The 17,212-nt window shown below is 44.5% G+C and overlaps 1 protein-coding gene across 5 annotated transcripts in view; it reads right to left on the minus strand.

The window, feature by feature from the left end:
- dgkz (diacylglycerol kinase, zeta) overlaps positions 1-17,212 on the minus strand; it is a 100,583-nt gene that overhangs the window by 40,608 nt on the left and 42,763 nt on the right. For 2 of the 5 annotated variants that reach the window (XM_004913381.4, XM_004913380.4), the window contains exon 1: positions 7,548-7,643. The exons of the other annotated variants lie outside the window; for them this stretch is intronic. The gene's annotated coding sequence lies outside the window, so the exon portion shown is untranslated. Of the gene's footprint in view, positions 1-7,547; positions 7,644-17,212 lie in introns of those variants that run through there. 5 annotated transcript variants of the gene reach the window in all.

Raw genomic sequence — 17,212 nt, forward strand, 5'->3', positions numbered from 1 at the left:
TCTTGGAACCTCACCCCCTGTAGATATGCCTCTTGTGTATCTGTTGGGAATTATGAGAAAATACAACAGCTTAAATGTAAAAGGGATGAATTAACAACAGTTTTGCATTGTAGGTTTGTATGTTGTCAAACTATAGTACTGTCCATACAACTCCATGCCATGGCTAAACAATGACAGGTAGAAATGGAATATCATGTGGCCAAATGTTCCAATTATTCACCACCCAGTCCATTGATCGGGTCACATTGGTCACCTGTGTCAAACTGTTGACCTGCACCCATGGTGGCATAAGGTCAATGGTCTTTAATAATTGCTGCCTAGACTGAATATGGCCTCATCATCTTATTTATGGGCAATTCGTTTGTGCCCATACTTTGTGGGTCAGCCAAGAGTGGCGATGTAGATAACCAATATGAGTCTATGTATGCACACCTTTAGACTAAAGGTCCCCATACACGGGCCAATTCTAGCTGCAGATATTGCGCTTGGCGACATGAAGTAGAGCGCTGGTCAGTCATAGATACATTCTTAATGCTGAGCAACTGACAGTCAGCGTAGGGTCTGATTATACAGAGCTCATGGCAGCTTTAGGTGATAAACAATAGAAATGTCTGTACCAGTCCAGGAAGCTAAGCAGTGAGAACCTTTGTGGTCACTGCAGGGAGCCGTACAGTAAAATGGCAAATAGCAGAACCTGGAAAAGTGAAAGGGCAAACGTAAGTAAACCAGACCCCTGCAAGCACCTTTTTCATATCATGGCATTCTACCTTCTCTCTCTCTAATTGCGTATATGAACTAACCGTCTCGTTGGCAAGCTCTCGCTTGAAGGGGGGCTAGATCTGTATTTAAAGTACAACAGCTGGAAGGGAGGTGTTTATAGGCCAAATCCTGCATGCAGGAAGAGAAGGAGGGGGGTTAGATTAGGTAGGGCACACCACGTATCAGCCATCAGTAGATGGATAAATGGCCAGTGTGGGCACTAAAGCCCAAGCCGAGTGCTTTTCAAAAGACTTCACCATTGTGCATTTGTGCCGGTTACAGGCCATAATGGATGTGTGTGCTCTTTAACCTTATGGCTGCCAGGAATGCCTGTGGCATATTTATGCAAGCCCTGTAGTTCCTTGACTTTGTCAAAAGTTCCCTGGGCTCGGAGCAATACAATGTGCCTTCTAGCCGGGATGTTCCCAGCCTCCTTCCTAAAATCATTCTGGACCCCGGCCCAGAACAGCCAAAAAGGACACAGGTTAAAGGTCCCTCAACTCTCAAAAGAATGAACAGGAAGCTGGTTTGTTTCGTGCGTTTCCTGTACATGGACTCTTTGGGAGCTGGGGGGGCAAATCTGCAGGCACAATGCCTGCCCTGTGGCTGCGGCCATTCGGGGGGCTGCTTATTTGCACTTTAGTGTTCACTTCTGGGTTACGTCAAATATCAGAATATCATTAACTCAGTGTTGCAGAGGAGCGATGAATAAGAGATGTTTATTTCCTGTATGTTGGGTTAACCCTTTGCATGATATATTTTTATGGCAATCTACCCTGGAACAACTATATGCACCATCACAGTTACAGCCGTTTCCACCATGTTATGTTATACGCACTAGCCCACAATTATCCTGTTTGCAGAATCTAATCATGGATTTGCATTTTATTATTTTGCCTTCCGTGATCAAAGCAAATTGCTGATAGTCTGCTTTGTATTACAGAGCAGTGCAAATTAGCCCCATATTCATTAACAAGCCATCGGTTCTTCAGCAAATTTGCTCAGAATACTGGTGTCAGATCACATCCCATAATAGCTGATAGGTAGTGCCAGTATTCTGTAGAAACCAATCCATAACTCACTGCAAGTCAGAATTACCAACACTAATGTAAATCTTATTAACCCATAGCAACCGATCAGCAGTTAGCTCTTCTGCACTAACACAAGCAAATATTCTTATAGGTTGTTACAGGTTACTCACCAAAGTAAATTTTACACCTATTTTGAAAATGACAAGTCACTTAGAGAAAGTTCTTCTCAATAAGTGAATAAGCCTTGACACATTTAAACAGGAGTGGTGCTCCAGGTTTCACTACTTGCTCTAAAAATCACAATGAGCTAAAACCTTCAAAACAAGTTGCTTTCTCCAGCGACAATAGAAATGGTCATCCTTATAGTGGGATAATAGCCCCTGGGAATGGACTGGGGCTGTGGGATAGCAGGTATAGTAGGGAGAGATGGTGCCTATAGTAGCAGTGGGGGGATAATAGCCTCTGGGAAGGGACTGGGGCTGTGGGATAGCAGGTATAGTAGGGAGAGATGGTGCCTATAGTAGCAGTGGGGGGATAATAGCCTCTGGGAAGGGACTGGGGCTGTGGGATAGCAGGTATAGTAGGGAGAGATGGTGCCTATAGCAGCAGTGGGATAATAGCCTCTGGGAAGGGACTGGGGCTGTGGGATAGCAGGTATAGTAGGGAGAGATGGTGCCTATAGTAGCAGTGGGGGGATAATAGCCTCTGGGAAGGGACTGGGGCTGTGGGATAGCAGGTATAGTAGGGAGAGATGGTGCCTATAGTAGCAGTGGGGGGATAATAGCCTCTGGGAAGGGATTGGGGCTGTGGGATAGCAGGTATAGTAGGGAGAGATGGTGCCTATAGTAGCAGTGGGGGGATAATAGCCTCTGGGAAGGGACTGCGGCTGTGGGATAGCAGGTATAGTAGGGAGAGATGGTGCCTATAGTAGCAGTGGGGGGATAATAGCCTCTGGGAAGGGACTGGGGCTGTGGGATAGCAGGTATAGTAGGGAGAGATGGTGCCTATAGTAGCAGTGGGGGGAAAATAGCCTCTGGGAAGGGACTGGGGCTGTGGGATAGCAGGTATAGTAGGGAGAGATGGTGCCTATAGTAGCAGTGGGGGGGATAATAGCCTCTGGGAAGGGACTGGGGCTGTGGGATAGCAGGTATAGTAGGGAGAGATGGTGCCTATAGTAGCAGTGGGGGGATAATAGCCTCTGGGAAGGGACTGGGGCTGTGGGATAGCAGGTATAGTAGGGAGAGATGGTGCCTATAGTAGCAGTGGGGGGGAAAATAGCCTCTGGGAAGGGACTGGGGCTGTGGGATAGCAGGTATAGTAGGGAGAGATGGTGCCTATAGTAGCAGTGGGGGGGATAATAGCCTCTGGGAAGGGACTGGGGCTGTGGGATAGCAGGTATAGTAGGGAGAGATGGTGCCTATAGTAGCAGTGGGGGGGGATAATAGCCTCTGGGAAGGGACTGGGGCTGTGGGATAGCAGGTATAGTAGGGAGAGATGGTGCCTATAGTAGCAGTGGGGGGATAATAGCCTCTGGGAAGGGACTCTGGCTGTGGGATAGCAGGTATAGTAGGGAGAGATGGTGCCTATAGTAGCAGTGGGGGGATAATAGCCTCTGGGAAGGGACTCTGGCTGTGGGATAGTAGTGAGAGATGGCACCTATAGTTGCAATGGGGACTGTTGCATAGCAAGTATAATAGGCTAAAGCAAGCCCAAGACCACTAAAGAAGTCCCAGAATTACAGTTTTATAATGAAAATATGGGAAATATTGGACAGCACTAATACAAGTTATGGGGTTAGTGTAGGTATACTGTATCTGTTGCAAAAGGTGTAACACCATGTGACTGCACTGGGTATTGCACATTACCGCCGCAGGTGGGAAGCTGACAAGTCGCTAATGGCCAAAGGACAATAGAGGCCTATACAGACCTGCTGTGAGAGGAGCATAATAACTGCCCAATGCAGTCAATGTCTGACAAGAATTTTAAACCAGTCCAAAAGACACGTGGCCAGTCTCCAGGCAGACACTGATTGGTCAGGCTCTTTGGCCCCAGAGTGCCTGAATGAGCAGGGGATGTTTCATAGTGACAACAGTCTGTAGTTGTACGTCATACAGCCCAGGAGGCAGCTTTCTGTTTGTGTATATTATGTAAGAGCAAAAGGGGTTAATAAGCCAGACATTTTAAGAAGGTTTTAAGCAGGGCTAACAAAATAGACTGATGCGGCTATTAATAGAGGCACTATGGCTCGGCACCCAGCTATTAATAGTAGCGGTGCCGCACTCACTCAGTAATGGGAATATACATGCTGGGGGATAAGGGGCAGGTGAATGTATATCTACACAATGCTCCCTGTGTATCTGTATCGGCGCAATGGAGATATAATAAAGGGTAGCCAATGCAGTTTTGCATACCCCCCCCGACCGGTTTTATCCACGGTCAGACTGGGCCGGTGGGGCACCAGAAAAAAAAAAAAAACGGTGGGCCCAGCTGGCCCGACCCGATCCCCAGAGCTCTCGATTGCTGCTGTTCTCTAGGGAGGGGTTGGGCGGGCAGTGAGGGGTCCCTTTGGGGGTGCAGGGGCCATGACAGGGGTCCCTTTGGGGGAGCGGGGGCCCCTGGGGTGGCAGCCCTGACCCTGACCCATAAAAGCCTTACAGACAGTGTCGGACTGGGACCCCAGGGGCCCACCAGAAAACCTTAGACCACAGACCCACTCTCTAGACTATTTTCCTCCTTTCATCACCCAACCTCTTTATTCTCCTAGTCTCTTTCATGTACATGCTAGCATCTATTCTTCCAACTATTTCTCCTCTTTGTTTCCATTCAGAAATAGGAAATGACCATGAAGCCAGCTGAATGGTCAGGGGCAGGAGGGCCCACTGACCCCTGGGCCCACCGGGAGTTTTCCTAGTATCCTGGTGGGCCAGTCTGACACTGCTTACAGAAGCAGGTACTGGACCCCTTATCCACCTATCTTCTTATCTGGAACCCTCCCAAAGTCTGGATGCCCATAAACCCCAAATCCTTCATGAAAGATTCGGCCGAAAACCGAATTTTTAATTTCCGTGTCTATGTGACAAAAAGTCCCGTGATTTTAAGGATTCGGTTCAACCAGAAGTGGGCACGACAGAGAGAAAATGAGACTGTGTGTGAGAGTTCAATAGTATATATGCATATTTTATAGGGAGCAAAGGTACATTTTTTGTTTCTACAGTTCACATACACACACACGCACACACATATATATATTTAGGTTTCTGTTACCAAAAATATCCTGTCCTAATATACACACGCTGTATAAATAATAGACACACACTGAGAACACCAGAATGCATCCCTCTGATATATATAATTATTGCATAAGTACCCATGCATTATTTAAGAAGAAGAGCCTGAGTCGTGTGTGTGTGTGTGTGTGTGTGTGTGTGTGTGTGTGTGTGTGTATCTGTAAATCATTGCTTAGTTATACATATAAACATATAGATATAGGAGCTGCTATCCAGAATGCTCGGGACCTGGGGTTTTCCGGATAAGGGGTCCTTCTGTAATTTGGATCGCCATACCGTAATAAAAAATCATTTAAAAATTAAATAAACCTAATAGGATTGTATTGCCTCAAATAAAGGTAAGTTTTATATCAGTTGGGGCAAAGTACAAGGTACTGTTTTATTATTACAGAGAAAAAGGAAATTATTTTTAAAAATTAGAATTATTTGATTATAATGGAGTCTATGGGAGACGGCCTTCCTATAATTAGGAGCGTTATAGATAAAGGGTTGGGATTCCGAACAGTGAATCCCATACCTGTGTTTCTGCGTTTTTAATACACAATCTTTTTTTTTAAATAAAACTCGGGTGTTGCTGGTCTTTTTTGTATATCTAAATCATTTACCTTGCACCTGAGGTAAGAGCTGAAGCAGAGTGCCACCCTGGGTTTATATTTTTATTATATATATATATATATAATGTTACACACACACACACATAATTTAATTAAAAGCGTTATGGATAACTGGTTGGGTTTCCGAATAATGAATCCCATATATTATATCTATATATATATATATATATATATATATATATATATATCTATATCTATATATCTTTATCTATATATATATATCTATATATATATATCTATATATCATTTATTAATATACATATATTATACACACACGTATGGGACCTGTTATGCAGAATGCTCGGGACCTGGGATCTTCCAGATAAGGGATCTTTCCGTAATTTGGATCTCCTTTCCTTAAGTCTACTTAAAAATAATTTAACCATTAAATAAACCCAATAGGGCTGTTCTGTCCCCAATAAGGGGTAATTATATCTTAGTTGGGATCAAGTACAGGTACTGTTTTATTATTACAGAGAAAAGGGAATCATTTAACCATTAAATAAACCCAATAGGGCTGTTCTGCCCCCAATAAGGGGTAATTATATCTTAGTTGGGATCAAGTACAGGTACTGTTTTATTATTACAGAGAAAAGGGAATCATTTAACCATTAAATAAACCCAATAGGGCTGTTCTGCCCCCAATAAGGGGTAATTATATCTTAGTTGGGATCAAGTACAGGTACTGTTTTATTATTACAGAGAAAAGGGAATCATTTAACCATTAAATAAACCCAATAGGGCTGTTCTGCCCCCAATAAGGGGTAATTATATCTTAGTTGGGATCAAGTACAGGTACTGTTTTATTATTACAGAGAAAAGGGAATCATTTAACCATTAAATAAACCCAATAGGGCTGTTCTGCCCCCAATAAGGGGTAATTATATCTTAGTTGGGATCAAGTACAGGTACTGTTTTATTATTACAGAGAAAAGGGAATCATTTAACCATTAAATAAACCCAATAGGGCTGTTCTGCCCCCAATAAGGGGTAATTATATCTTAGTTGGGATCAAGTACAGGTACTGTTTTATTATTACAGAGAAAAGGGAATCATTTAACCATGAAATAAACCCAATAGGGCTGTTCTGCCCCCAATAAGGGGTAATTATATCTTAGTTGGGATCAAGTACAGGTACTGTTTTATTATTACAGAGAAAAGGGAATCATTTAACCATGAAATAAACCCAATAGGGCTGTTCTGCCCCCAATAAGGGGTAATTATATCTTAGTTGGGATCAAGTACAGGTACTGTTTTATTATTACAGAGAAAAATGGAAATCATTTTTTAATTAAATTATTTTATTAAAATGGAGTCTATGGGAAATGGCCCGTAATTTGGAGCATACACACACACACCATTTTTCAGAGGACCAGAAAAAAAATGGTGTAAAATGTAAAAAAGTTTCAATGCATTATATATTGATGGCACCACAACAAAGAAAAACAATATAAAATGAGGGAAAATGTCACTGTATATACATATACACACATGCACACAGACACATATAAATATTAAATGACTTGTCAGTCAATACACAGTGACAGTTGTGCATACAGTAACTATACACACAGTACGCACGCGCCTCCATCACTTCACAAACGCTCACACTTGCACTTGTGTCACTGCCAACAATGGTTATTTTGTCTTTTGTTTTTTTTAAATACTCCCCCCACCTCTTACAACCCCATCCAGTGCTGGAGATCTGCAGAATATTGCTCCAAATACATGAAACATACAAGGCAGGCTATGCCAGCCGTGACCAACCCACCATAACAGGAACCCAGTGAGACACTTGCCCCCCTCCTCCCCATTAGACAGACAGACAGACGAGAGAGAGGAATAAAGTGTGTGACCTGATCAGCGGTGAGGAGACTCCGGCCAAGGGAAACTGAGCCCACTGTGTAAGGAGACACACAGCAGTGTCAACTTCAAGGAAGCCAAGCATGTGAGAGAGTGTGTGTGTATAGTGAGAGCCCTGCGTGTGTGCCCAGCCTATCAGGGAGAAGCAGAGGTGTGCGAGCCTATCAGGGGGCTGATGTGAGGTGTGAGAGCTTCCCCATGTGGCCATGGGAGTAGCATGACAGGCAGGCTGGCACATCTCTCCTAGTGCCTGTGTGGTAATAAAAGGTGTGAGGCTGTCAGTGCGAGAGGTACATGAGTCAGTCCCACAGTGTGACTGTGACATACGGGTCTGGGTGGGCTCCTCATAGCCTTAACTCATAGCCAGAACCCACTGTTATCATGTATATACATATAACAATATCCTAATTGTATAAATGTACAGGGCAGGGGTGAGCTGCGTGCTGGAAGGATTTGGGGAGTTGTAGTTCTACAGCTGCCGGAGTTCTATGACCTGTATAAAAGCATTACGGAGTTCTATCCTGCATTTTACAATTTCAAGAGTTCTGGAGTTAAAGAAACGGTCACGGGAAAACATGATTTTTACAAAACAGTTAATAGAGAATCCTGCATTGTAATCTGTTTTCCCCATGGGGCTAGCCATATGCTTCATTTCCCAGGGTGCCACAGCCATGTGACCTGTGCTCTGATAAACTTCAGTCACACTTTACTGCTGCGCTGCAAGTTGGAGTAAAATCCTCCCCCCCCCCCTTCCCAGCAGCCGATCAGCAGAACAATGGGTAGGGAGCAGCTCCCAGTAGGTATCAGAATAGCACTCAATAGTAAGAAATCCAAGTCCGGCTTGGGACTCCTCCAGTTACATGGGAGTAGGAGAAACAATAGGTTAGCTGAAAGCAGTTCTAATGTGTAGCGCTGGCTGAAAGCTCAGACTCAGGCACAAGGCACTGAGATGGCGCCTACACACCAATATTACAGCTACAAATACATTTGTTGGTTCAAGAATAAAATGTTTAAATGGCAGAGGGAATTATTTGCTATGTGAAAAGTGTAATTTAGAAATAAAAAGTACAACATAAAAATCATGACAGTATCCCTTTAATAACAATGAAACAGTTAACAGATGGAGGATGTTCTCTAACAGGTTGGTCACAGGCTCGCTATCACCTCCCACAGGTCACAATCCCATTACACAACGCTAAAGGGGGCGGTGTAGGATGGGATTGTGGGTGTGGCCAGCCAGACCGGGCCATAAATGGCACTCTCCATAGCAGGGGGAACTCCTTTCCCAAAGCCTCTACAGAGGGATACCCTCAATCTACCCCACGATATATCCCTGCAACAAGGACGACTCTGCAGGGAAATTCTGAGGGTACAGTGCACCTTAAAATAAGTTCCTTCCCCAATTACCAGCTAACACTCTGTTCCTAATTTAATTACCACCCCTAGCAACGTGTAAATAAATGCCAGGTGCAAGTCTGGTCCCGTGGGCTGGAGGTACCAGTCTGGTGAGGGAGGGGGTGGAAGGAATCCGGTATTATAGTGAATCTAATAGTGAAACAAATGTTACAACCCTAAATAGAGGTTTTTATGGCTAATAGTAATGGCGTGTGGGGTGCACGGATGGTGGTGCAGAGCAGGGATGGTGGCTGCCATCTTTGGTCACATGACAGCCGATGTATGTACCCCTTGCAGCAATAAGCAGTAAAGCCAGGACCAGATTGTCCTCCAGTGTCTTAGAGAGTACGTGGGGCTTCTATGCATGGTCAGAGATAGAAAGCCTGAGTATATAAAGGGACAATAAAGCAAGTGTGAGCGAGTGTGCAAGAGCATTGGCGTGATGGTAGCAGTGTGGGAGCTGTCGTACTAGTGAATAGATTATCACTGTGGGGATTTCAAACTGTTCCCATTACAGACCCCATGTCCCCAGAGGAGACACTTGGCTGCATATATGTAGGGAGGCTGGGGGCCCCTAGCTATGTAGGGAGGCTGGGGGCCCCTAGCTATGTAGGGAGGCTGGGGGCCCCTAGCTATGTAGGGAGGCTGGGGGCCCCTAGCTATGTAGGGAGGCTGGGGGCCCCTAGCTATGTAGGGAGGCTGGGGGCCCCTAGCTATGTAGGGAGGCTGGGGGCCCCTAGCTATGTAGGGAGGCTGGGGGCCCCTAGCTATGTAGGGAGGCTGGGGGCCCCTAGCTATGTAGGGAGGCTGGGCCCCTAGCTATGTAGGGAGGCTGGGCCCCATTTGAAGCAAGGAAAAATTCCAAAAAGTTCCAAAGTCCAACCTGCACCCTATAAGCGGTTATTAAAACCACAAATCCCAGCATCCCTTAAAAGCCTGTGGCTGCTGACGCACTGGAGGGCCACATCCGCTGACAAATGGCCCCTGCCTATAGTTTATCCTGCAATCTGGGGGGTATACCGTTTTTTTAAAAAAAAAAAACGGTATGAGTTTTAAACATACTGCTATACCGGTATGCGCGCCTCCTGCTGTTTTTCTCCAATCACATCCGGGTTGCGCCCGTGCGTACGTGACGTCGGCGCGCATGTGACGTCAGCGCGCACGCGACGTCGCTAGGACGCATCGCTGGAGCTGGAGGAACCACAAGTTGGGTAAGTTCTGCTGGGGGGTTGTGGCTGGGGTTGTGGCTGGGGGGGTTGTGGTTGGGGGGGTTGTGGCTGGGGTTGGGGGGGCTGGGGTTGGGGTTGTTGGGGGGGGCTGGGGTTGTTGGGGGGCCACCAATATTTATTATTTATTTTTTATTTATATACCGTCAAATACCGTGATACCGATATAATTTTGAAAAATACCGTGATATAAATTTTTGGTCATACCGCCCAGCTCTACATTTTATGTTATTTAGCCACATATATGAATGGCAGAACTGTAAAACATGGGCTGAATAAAGAGCCCAGCTCCAGGCTAATAAGCATATCAAGTCTGGACTGGCAATCTGTGGGTACTGGGAATGCCAGAGGGGCTGCTGTAAGGTGCCATAGTCACTCACTATTTATTGGGGCTGTTTGGGCCTCTGAAATGCCAGGGCCCATTTTCAATTACATTTTTGAGTTCTAAATGCAGCACAGATATGGGACCAGTTATCCAGAATGATTGGGATGTTTTCCCAGATAAGGGGTACTTCTGTAAGTTGGATTTCCATACCTTAAGTCTACAAAAAAAATCATGTAAGCATTAAATAAACCCAATAGGGTTGTTTTGCCTCCAATAAGGGGTAATTATATCTTAGTTGGGATCAAGTACAGGTACTGTTTTATTATTACAGAGAAAAGGGAATCATTTAACCATGAAATAAACCCAATAGGGCTGTTCTGCCCCCAATAAGGGGTAATTATATCTTAGTTGGGATCAAGTACAGGTACTGTTTTATTATTACAGAGAAAAGGGAATCATTTAACCATTAAATAAACCCAATAGGGCTGTTCTGCCCCCAATAAGGGGTAATTATATCTTAGTTGGGATCAAGTACAGGTACTGTTTTATTATTACAGAGAAAAGGGAATCATTTAACCATTAAATAAACCCAATAGGGCTGTTCTGCCCCCAATAAGGGGTAATTATATCTTAGTTGGGATCAAGTACAGGTACTGTTTTATTATTACAGAGAAAAACTGAATCACTTTTAAAAATTAGAATTATTTGATTAAAAAGGAATCTATGGGAGATGGCCTTTCCATAATTCGGAACCTTCTGGATAACAGATTTCCAGATAACAGATCTTCTACCTGCACAACATTAAAATACAGAAGATGCTTTATGCATTGGGTTGAAAGGGTTGGTTCAGCTTTATGATAACTTTTACTATGTTGTAGAATGTCCTAGTCCTAACAACTTTGCAATTGGTCTTCATTGTTTATATTTTATCGTTTTTTTTTTTTGTTTTTTTTTTAATAATTTGCCTTCCTCTTCTTCCAGCTTTCAAATGGTGGTCACTGACCCCGGCAGCCAAAAACCTATTGCTCTGTGAGGCTCCAGTTTAATCGTTATAGTTCCTTTTTATTACCTATCTTTCTATGCAAGCCCCTCTCCTATTCATATTCCAGTCTCTCCTTCACCCCACTGCCTGGTTACTAGAGTAAATAAGACCCTAGCAACCAGACAGCTGCTGAAATCCCAGACTGGAGAGCTGCTGAACAAAAAGCTAAATAATCGAAAAACAAAATGTAGACCAATTGCAAATTGTCTCAGAATATCTTCATCGTACTAAAAAGTTAATTTAAAGGTGAACTACCCCTTTAACCAAGCATACAGCAGAACCCATGGTGCCCTTCTATTGCAAGCGGTAGCACTGCAACTTACCTACCTATCAACTTCACATTCAGCTGCATAAGATTGTGGGAAAATGTGATGTATTTTTTCAAGTGCTATAGTTAAAAATACTTTTTTTTTTTTTTTTTTTTAGACGTGCGAAAGAGGCTGGGGGTTGCGGAGTGTGACAAGGAGAGAGCGAGGCTGCCGGTCCCGCAGCCAACAGCAGTCACAAGGCTTTTAAGTCCTAGTTTGGTGTTTGTGTTTTGCAAAGGATCCCTGGCTCCCACCGCGCTGTATGACAGGGGAGATGGCTTGGCAGCACTCAGAACTTCAGAAAAAGGGAATATTAGTGGAAGGGAGTTCTGGATATTAAGTGGTTGAGGTTGGAAAACTCCCAGCACCCTTTGCCAGCATGTGTGTGTGTGCATTCTAAAGCATAGATATGAAAAGTGAGAATTGGCACAGACAAATGTGCTGCACTGGTTACCCTTTAGCATCTACAGCCCCCCTACACTTGTGCGACAGCCCCCACTAAGGGTGAAACTGCAAGGCGTGAGTCAGAGAATGGGGAGGGGGGGGGGACACAGCGAGCAGGGTGAAGCCACAGCCAGAAGCGAAACCTGGGGGAGACCGGTGCAAAATGAGAATTTTAAAAGCCTGAGAACAATCTAGACCTCAGAAAGAGAGAGAAAAATCTCCCCAAAAAGAGCACCAACCTCTCAGCGAGATGCTCCTTAATCCACGCGTATTTGTATTGGGAGGGGCGGCGAGACAGCCGCTTAAAGGGGACCCGGCCCGTGACGATTTTGGTTTTTTGAATAAATACATTAATATAATTAAAACACTATCAGTGTATATTTATTTTGTGCTTGGGTTTTTTTTTTTTACATAAACATTGCTTTTTTTTTTTTTTTTACAAGACAGGAGTGCTCCTGGCACAGGGATGCACAGCAAAACATCAGCGCTTGGAGGCACCTATACCAGTCCAAAGCAAGGCGGGCGGTGCGAGTCAGCTGATAATTTAACCCTGGAAGTGCCAGTAAGCCGGCAGCGGATATAGAAAAGGGGATTATTGCTGGCGCTTACAGGATTAAATCAATTGCTCTCATGAAGGCAGTCTGTGATGAGTCGGGAGTTAACACAGGCAGCCTGCCTAGTTATTTATTACTGATTTGTCTATTTGGGCCCTCTACTATTCACCTCCCAACTCAACTGCCTGGTTGTTAGGGTAAAATGCACCCTAGCAACCAGACAGCTGCTCAGTGCTGGATTTTAAAATGATGCACCCCTAGGCCAGCCACCTATTGCGCCCCCTTGTGCATATCATATACCCTACATCCCATATCACATATATTGTGTTCTCTCTCATGCCTGGACATGGAGCTGGAGATTCAAGTATTTTTCAGAATCTTAAGCGTGTCCAGTCCCCACTGTTCCAGGAGTCTGTAGGAACGAGAAAGAGACATTCGGCTGGGTGGCATGCCTCCCCAAAAAACTTGCCGCCCTAGGCCAGGGCCTTTGGGCCTTCCCACAAATCCGGGCCTGTAGCTGCTGAAATTCCAAACCGGAGAGAGAAAAAAGCTAAATCATCCAGAAAAATTAGGACCAACTGCAAGCTTTATGAGTATATCATGGTCTATAGTAGAACAGTAGTAAACTTAATTTCCAGGTTGCCTATCCCTTTAAGAGAGGGAGAGGCTAAAACGGTACAGAAAGATGGCAACACAAAAAAGCAAGAGGCTTATAAAATAAAGGTCACCTCTCAAGCAGAATGAGGGGAAGTATCAGGAGAGTTACCAAAAGGAGGGGTGGGTGGAATGAAAGAGTGAGTGAGAGAAACTCAGAATGAAAGTGAGAGAAGCAGGGGAAGGCAGAAAGAGACAGCTATTACATCAGTTAAAGACAGAAAAAGGGCAAGAGAGAGCAAGATGAAAGAAATGAAACAGAGATGGAGAGGGTAACTGTAACTAGTGGCTATACAAAGTCCAATATGGCTGCAGACTCAGAAGCTTATTGGCCAGTGTTGATGGCCTCCCTGGCCGATAACTGGTCAACACTGAACCATATAGAGCATCCCACTGAGTGAGGATCAAGCCATAATTGTGCCCCTCTCCCAATGGGTCTGCACAAGCCACCAGTCTGCTCCAATTATCAGCCTGGGGGCCAAGAGACAGGGATAGCCTGATCTGACCAACTGACCATTGCTGGCTTAACTTTTGAGGCCTATGGCACCCGTCCCATGTTGTGTGTCAGAAATCTGGCTTTTGGTGAATTGCAGCCCAAAAAGATAGTGTTTGCATTTATTGGAGGCTGGGGCATGAAGTGGGCCACAAGTACGACCCACAGGTTGTCTGTTCGGCATTAGTTATATACTGAAATATACTGGGTTTTTGCATGTAACAGGGTTCACACATTAACCCCACTGTTGGCATAAATGCTATGTATATTAACAGCACAAAAGGCACCAAATTTATATTATGTGGAGCTACACATACTAGTGACTTACACTTATAAAACCCCTTTGATAAAGTCATATAATAAACAAAATACTACGCTTAAATATCAGCCCAGTAAACACAGCGCCGGTTCTCCCATACAGGACAAAGAGCGGCCCCTGCTGACCAGAAGAGGAACTGCACCGAAAATGACAGCTGTTGGCTCTGCATGACAAACTCTCCAATCACGCAGCGTGGCAGATCATTTGTTATAACAGCCGTCTATTGAATGTCCTACAATCAAAAATAATAATAACACTTTTTTCACTGAGGGCTTCTTATGGATTATGTGTCATCAACATTGCAATTTTACACTCATGTAACATCAGAATAAAAAGTAAATAACATTTCAAACCACACACAACAGTATAACGTAAAATAATGCCCCAGTAGTGGGGGAAACATACAGGCAGGTTAATGGGCTCCTAATAAAACTGACCCATAGGGGGAGATTTATTAAGACCCGAACGGGTCCGAACGCGCCGAGCGGATTCGCGCGGGCGCACGAAAAAGTTGTGCGCCCGCCCAATTTTATCGAGCGGGCGCACAAAAAAGTCGTGCGAAAAGTCGTGCGCCCGCGCGAAAAATTCGGAAAGACTGCCGCTGTTTGCAATGGCTTGTTACGAAAATTACGTGACTTTCGGATCGCCAATACGATTTTTTCGTGACTAATACGATTTTTTCGTGACTAATACGATTTTTTCGTGACTAATACGATTTTTTCGTGACTAATACGATTTTTTCGTGACTAATACGATTTTTTCGTGACTAATACGATTTTTTCGTGACTAATACGATTTTTTCCCCTATGGATTTTTTCGTAAGCATTTTCGGGATATTTGCGATCTTCAGAAATTTTCGTTTCCAATCCGAATTTTTCCCATTCGGGATTCGAACTCGGGTTTTGATAAATCTGCCCCATAGTGTGTGAATTGGATTGGGCCCTTAAACTGTAAGCTCCTCTGGGACAGGGAAAATGAGAATGATTTATAATCTCTCTAATGCTGCACATTAGTTCCTACATCAATAAATAATAATAATGCCCATAACTCTTCAGAATCAGTTAATAGTTCTACTTCAGAAGCTTATTTAGATGAGCTAAAAGTCCACTACTAAATATAGGTACTTCCCTTTGGCCTGCAAGGGCCCACTGTGATATAATTTCCTATAACCTTCCTTGCCTTAGCCCGACAGGAAACTGAAAAACCACTCCCAGAATCCTTTTCCGGCGGCCAAGCTGAACTAAACCCAAGCCATGAGACCTCCAAGCGGCTCTGATTCTCCCCATCAGTCATAGGGGCACCAGGAGGAAACAGGACAAGGAAAGCCTAAATCAGTATAGGATACCAAGCAGAATCTGCCTATCAAATCATTATTAAGATTGGAGGAAAGGAGGTTTCAACATCAGCATAAGTAGTAAGGGCAGTCAAGCTACGTCATTTCCTACCAGGTGGGTGTCATTGGTTGGGTTTGCAATTGGTCGGATGCATTGCTAAGAAGGAGCACTAGTTGCGACTGTAGATCATACTATTTATCATGGAATAATCAGAAAAATATTTCTTTTCTCTGGTGCGAATCCCACTCTTTTCAGCTAAATAAACACATAGTTGAAAGATGGAAGCCGATGAATACACCATTTTCACCCTGCCTACGTAGCAATACTAAAGTGCCAGCAATTCCCAAGAGCTGGGGGGCCGCCGACTGCGCACCCCGGCGGGACACTGCATGCCTTCAATAGCCATATACTGATGTCAGGTTTAGTCACCTCCAATTAGCAAAAGAAAATAAAAAGGAAATAAAAAAGTGATAATGTTTCTAAGAATAACACAGTTTGCAGTATTGACTTAGTGATATTTATTTCCTTTCCCCCCCCCACACACACATTCACCCACTTTCCTTACAATCTGCACTGATTCCTATCCCCCCCCCCCCCCCCCCAGTAATTGTGTAGCTTTGTGCAGAATATTACAACTCAAGCCATCGGGCTGCACATAATTGCACAGTTTGCAGCAGAGACAATTCATGCCACTTGCTCCTACACTATTCATTTTCACCCACGTACATAAACCTGAGCAGGAAAACCATTATCTGACCAGATTCCTAGTGAGTAGATATGGTTATACATATAATAGTGTTAGTTACAATGTGTTATTCATATACACCGACAATGGACTGCCAGTATTTAAAAACAATATATATAACTTTCTGCTACTAGTTCCAGGGGTACCCAGGGCACAAATAAGCACTCACCCCAAATCTCCCCCTAACTGGCCTTCAGGCTGGGCCCCCTTAGCCCATAACAAGGTTACAGATATATAGAAACATTGGGGTAACAGTCACCCTGCTATAGTTCCAGGGGTACCCAGGGCACAAATAAGCACTCACCCCAAATCCCCCCCTAACTGGCCTTCAGGCTGGGCCCCCTTAGCCCATAACAAGGTTACAGATATATAGAAACATTGGGGTAACAGTCACCCCGCTATAGTTCCAGGGGTACCCAGGGCACAAATAAGCACTCACCCCAAATCTCCCCCTAACTGGCCTTCAGACTGGGCCCCCTTAGCCCATAACAAGGTTACAGATATATAGAAACATTGGGGTAACAGTCACCCTGCTATAGTTCCAGGGGTACCCAGGGCACAAATAAGCACTCACCCCAAATCTCCCCCTAACTGGCCTTCAGGCTGGGCCCCCTTAGCCCATAACAAGGTTACAGATATATAGAAACATTGGGGTAACAGTCACCCCGATATAGTTCCAGGGGTACCCAGGGCACAAATAAGCACTCACCCCAAATCTCCCCCTAACTGGCCTTCAGGCTGGGCCCCCTTAGCCCATAACAAGGTTACAGATATATAGAAACATTGGGGTAACAGTCACCCCGCTATAGTTCCAGGGGT

The sequence above is a fragment of the Xenopus tropicalis genome, chromosome 4 (genome assembly GCF_000004195.4).
Source record: "Xenopus tropicalis strain Nigerian chromosome 4, UCB_Xtro_10.0, whole genome shotgun sequence".
NCBI classification, from domain to species: Eukaryota; Metazoa; Chordata; class Amphibia; order Anura; family Pipidae; genus Xenopus; species Xenopus tropicalis.